The 5,690-nt window shown below is 43.1% G+C and overlaps 1 pseudogene; it reads right to left on the reverse strand.

Annotated features, from left to right (window-relative positions):
* Positions 1 to 1,011: 1,011 nt before the first annotated feature.
* On the reverse strand, positions 1,012 to 1,952 carry LOC125546937 (annotated as a pseudogene).
* Positions 1,953 to 5,690: the final 3,738 nt, after the last annotated feature.

Consider the following 5,690-nt stretch of genomic DNA (forward strand, 5'->3'; position numbering starts at 1 on the left):
CTTTTAGCTGTAACCGTATGATCAATCTTATTGTCGTCCATCTTCGCGTGCCTGTGCTTGAGGGGCACATGATCAGAGCGAAACTCTTGCTACCCACTGATCTACATGACAATCTTCTCTTTCCTCCTCACAAGGCTGACCACTGCCACCATGGTACGCAACAGGCGGCTACACGGCCGGCCTTCCGATTCACCACTGCGAGCAACATCGGCACATAACTACGCAACAGAAGGCTACACGGCCGGCTTTCCATTCACCACCGCAAGCAACATCAACACACAAACTGCAAACTCTCACAGTGGGGCCTCCCTCTCAATTTCTCTACCACAAATTACAAGCAGTGGGAAATAAATCACCCAGACAAATAAAACAAAATTGTGATAGACCCTTGTAGAAACTAACAAAATAAGGAGAGTTGCATACACATATCAGCATAGATGTCATTGTTCTACATATATACACTAAATATGCACTCGGAGTAGAAGCCGTAGAAAGTAAATAAAAATACGATGAAATTGCACCTGATTCTTAAGTATATGTAACTCTGCATATGTGGCGTAACTCTGCATATGAGGCATGATCCCTCTACCTTTGCAAGCATAGCAAGAAGAGTAATTAAGTGCTAATTAAAGCTTCATACTATAGCTTGAGCACAATAGTAATAAAATCCAATATAAGCTAGCTTTGTTGGCATATATATGTGCACTTGCAGAACTATGTAATCCATATAAAAAATACAACATGCAATGGGAGGGACTTGCGTTGTTATCAGATGCATTGGCACTGTGCATATCCATACATTGCTATATGTACGATGAAATTAAAAAATTGTGAAGAGAAATAAATAGAATACGTGTGTAATATATGTAGAAATGTTACTGTTTGGGAGCTGCCTCGAGTGTTAGCCAGCGTGCAGCCGTTCCCGAACAGGTTGCACTCGCCGCCGTGCTTTGGCTCCGCAGCAGTGCATGCTCGGGCTGTTAGGCAACTGCTGGAATGCTGGTTTTCGCATCACGGCTCGATGCAGCCGCTCGCTGCGTTGCTGGCTGCCGCTGGTGTGCCGGTGCCGAGCCTCAATGCCACTGCCATCTGATGCGCGTTGCCGGCTCTCACTCGCATGCCTTCGCCTCCCGTGCGCTGTCGCGAGCATCACACGTCTGCCTGCAGGAGTCGCTGCACCGCTCCTGGCCGTCACCACCATGCATCAATGGCAACCGCGTTCCCGAACAGCCCACGCGCCTTGGCCTACCTGGCCGCGAGCATCGCGTTCTTGGCACCACTGCGATGGGCCAAGGCCGCGTTGCACGCACCATCGTGCCGCCGTGCCACCACGAGCCGTTTTGCCGCCCAAGTGCCCAGGCCACACCGTCCAGCAAGAACTTGGGCGGGAAACCATGGCCGTCGGGGGTAACGCGCGAGGGCCGGCGTGGCCGAGCGCCCGACGGCTTGGTGAGCCCCAGCCATCTTGCCACCACGGAGTTGATCCCGTCGCAGCCGACCAGCACCTTTGCCCGGAGAGTCGAGCCGTCAGCGAGGTGGAGCATCTTGGCGCCATCGCCGTCGTCGATGGACACGATCCTGGAGGAGTAGCGGATGGTGCCCGTCGGCAACTCTGCCGCCAGGACCTACAGCAGCATGTCTCGCCTGACGCAGCGGAACTCGTCCCTGAAGTCCACTTCCTTCGCTATCTCACCCGTGGACGCTGACATGACGCGCAGCCCTTGGATGTGCAGGTGGAGCTTCCTGATCTGGTCGCCGACGCCGAGGGCGTCGAGCGCGCGGAAGGCGTTGGGCCAGGTGGCGAAGGCGAACCCCGAGGCCCGGAGCGCCGGGGACGACTCCAGCACCACGCTCCTCACCCCTTTCCCATGTAGCCCGAGCGCGGCGGCGAGCCCGGTGAGCCCGGCTCCCACGATCACGATGTCCTCGCCGGACTCCCCTTGCCGCTGCATGCTTGCTGCCGCTGCTGATAGCAACGAGGTCGAGGCCACATAATCGGTGGACTTTCGGAAGAGAGCGCCTGTTGACACGAATCAACCAACCAATCTAGCTAGAGCTAATTAGTACCACCTTGTTTATATTACGATTTTGTCTACACGAATCGTAAAAACGTATTATGACTGGGCGAAAGCGTATTGTGACGGTGAACCCACGGAGTCAATCCGTGCTTTATTATTAAAATTAGGGATAGACTAGCAAAAGAGCCCGTACGCTGCAACAGGGTAACAAAAATTATATTTCACCAGTTATCACAATTGCTCCGTCCCCTCATTGTCATTGACCTATTCATCCTTTCGCCCTTTTGCAAGTTTTATTATGTACACGAGCTTGTGGTTTTCATCATCATACTGAGCAAATGCCAGTTAGAAATGAGAGGTGGAGGTCAAGGGCTACTTTAAGTGCCATCTTAATGACTGGAGCCTCGATCTGTTTTACTTAGAGTGCCTTACTCGAATGAATGCAACGTAAAAAAATAGTCCGTTGAAAGAATTTTTCAGGTATGCATGTATATATATATATATTCAAAATTTATACACATTTTTTCTCAGGAATTTTTCATATATAACATGTTATATTTTGAGTTAGTGTCTGATAGTTAAATATTTTGAAGAGTATTTTAATCTGTTAGAACGCAATGCCTTCAACGTGGTTGATCCCATGATGATGATCTCGACTACTCCGCTCGCAGCTGACATTGAACCACGCCATCATAAGTGAATGTCTAATACTCCCTCTGGTCCTTTTTACTCTGTATATTAGAATTCTCTGAAGTCAAACTTTACAAAGTTTGACTGTATTTATATGAAAAAATATCAACATCTGCTGTGCTAATGTTATATAATAAGAAACTTTAAGTCATGACACATTTATTGATATTGATTTCAGATTGTGAATGTTGGTACTTTTTTCTGTAAAGTTGGTCAAACTTTACGAGGCTTGACTTCAGGCAAATCTTATATGTGAACTAAAAAGGACCGGAAGGAGTACTTTTAAAACTAATCTCCTCAAGTTGGACGTGACAGTCGCCCTTCCCGTTCTACGGCTTACACCTAGTCCATACGCTCGTCCCTCATATACCCACTCACTTCTAAATTGTACATATTGTTTTTCAAAATGCATCAACCTTCCATTTGAAACACAAAAATACTTTTTAAATCACATGGACCTTTTTAAAGAGCATAAATATTTTTTAAATTACGAATATTTGTATGTATGTGAACACCTTTTAGAATTACATGAACATTTTTTGAGAAAGGGTGAACATTTTTCAATTTATATGAACATTATTTTAATACGTGAAAACTTTTCTTAAAACCACACTAACAATTTTAAATGCATGAACGATTTTTAAAAATTATATAACATTTTCAATAGGCATATAAACACATTTTAAATGTGTCACTCATATTAATTGGATTTCGAGTGTGATCAGGTTACACGCAGGTGCCCAAGTTTATTCTCAAAGATTTAGTCATCTTTCCGGCAGCGTCGCATTTTGATTGGACATGCATGTCCATGCCCGGCAAGCACCCCATGCTTGTTTCCGAGGCTTAGTTAATTTCCTCGTTTCTCTTAAGCGAACCCTCTGTTTATTTATTGATGCCATGGTTTGTTGATTGTGGCAACTCACGTGTATATAAATAGGTGTGATTTGATATCAAAAAGCAATGTGGGACTATGACTTACAATACTGGCCTTATACTTTTCTGCACAAAGACAAATAGCTCAGTTGGTGGCATTCTTAAAAGTTGTTACATCAGCACATCAGGACTAGTTGGCCCATAACACACTGGCGAGGCCCAGCTTGGCGACAGACGTACGAAAATTACCCGGGACCAATCGACGACGTACGTACAGAGAAGCGCTAGCTAGCTGTTGACGTATACGAAACCTATTTTTATTTTAAGCTAACCACTACCCCCACAGGACCAGCTGGCCCATATAACTTTATTTAAAAAATAGGCCCATATCACGTGGATTTAGGCCCAGCTGGGCGACGCAGCAGGGATAACGATTCAAACACTAGAGCTAGTTGGGGACGTAGTAAGATTAATACCACCTTGTCAGATAGAAAAAGATAGATGAGACAGATGGACAAAAAAACTGAAAGCGTAAATTCACGTGAAGAAACGTATTGTGACGGTGAACCCACGGAGTCAATCCATGCTTTATTATTAGGGATATATATATATATTAGAGAGAGATTAGGGAAAGACTTATTCTATAGAGCAGAAATGATGGGATAAGTTAGTCACAAGTGCTCTTATAATAACATATCCTACGTATCTTGAAAACTGGTAATGTGATTAGAAAAAAATGGTAGTACACGACCATCATCAGTGGAGGTACAACATATCTTTTTGTGGTGCATAATTTATTGCAATGCGAACTTGATTTTTTTAAAGGGTCAAATCTGGTCTTTTTTTAAAATTGGTTATTTAGCAATATTACCAAATATACAACCCTTCCTCACGCTCCCTCCCCTATCATTTTTCATATTATATTAGCTAGATATGAAGGATTTGTTTTTCCCGTTGCAACGCACGAGCATTTGTGCTAGTGCATATAAAACATCCAAGGTTGATAATATAATGGCATGGAATATTCAAAAATTGTAGATACGTTGGAGACGTATCAAGCATCCCCAAGCTTAATTCCTGCTCGTCCTCGAGTAGGTAAATGATAAAAACAGAATTTTTGATGTGGAATGCTACCTAACATATTTATCCATGTAATTCTATTTATTGTCGCAAGAATATTCAGATCCATAAGATTCAAGACAAAATTTTAATATTGACATAAAAGTAATAGTACTTCAAGCATACTAACTAAGCAATTATGTCTTCTCAAAATAACATGGCTAAAGAAAGGTTATCCCTACAAAATCATATAGTTTGGCTATGCTTCATTTTCGTCATACAAAAATGCTCTCATCATGCACAACCCCGATGGCAAGCCAAGCAATTGTTTCGTACTTTAGTAATCTCAAACTTTTTTTAACTTTCACGCAATACATGAGTGTGAGCCATGGACATAGCACTATGGGTGGAATAGAATATAATGATGGGGGTTGTGTGGAGAAGACAAAAAGGAGAAAGTCTCACATTGACGCGGCTAATCAACGGGCTATGGAGATTCCCATCAATTGATGTCAATGCAAGGAGTAGGGATTGCCATGCAACAGATGCACTAGAGCTATAAATGTATGAAAGCTCAACAAAAAGAAACTAAATGGGTGTGCATCCAACTTGCTTGCTCACGAAGACCTAGGGCATTTGAGGAAGCCCATTGTTGGAATATACAAGCCAAGTTCTACAATGAAAAATTCTCACTAGTATATGAAAGTGACAAAACAAGGGACTCTCTATCATAAAGATCATGGTGCTACTTTGAAGCACAAGTGTGGAAAAAGGATAGTAGCATTGTCCCCTTTTATTTATTTTTTATTTGGACTTTCTTTTTTCTTCTTTTTTTGGGACAATGCTCTATTAATGATGATCATCACACTTCTATTTATTTACAACTCAAAGATTACAACTCGATACTAGAACAAAATATGACACTATATGAATGCCTCCAGCGGTGTACCTGGATGGGCAATGAATCAAGAGTGACATGTATGGTAAATTATGCATGGTGGCCTTGCCACAAATACGATGTCAACTACATGATCATGCAAGGCAATATGA

This window comes from Triticum urartu, chromosome 3 (assembly GCF_003073215.2).
Source record: "Triticum urartu cultivar G1812 chromosome 3, Tu2.1, whole genome shotgun sequence".
NCBI lineage: Eukaryota > Viridiplantae > Streptophyta > Magnoliopsida > Poales > Poaceae > Triticum > Triticum urartu.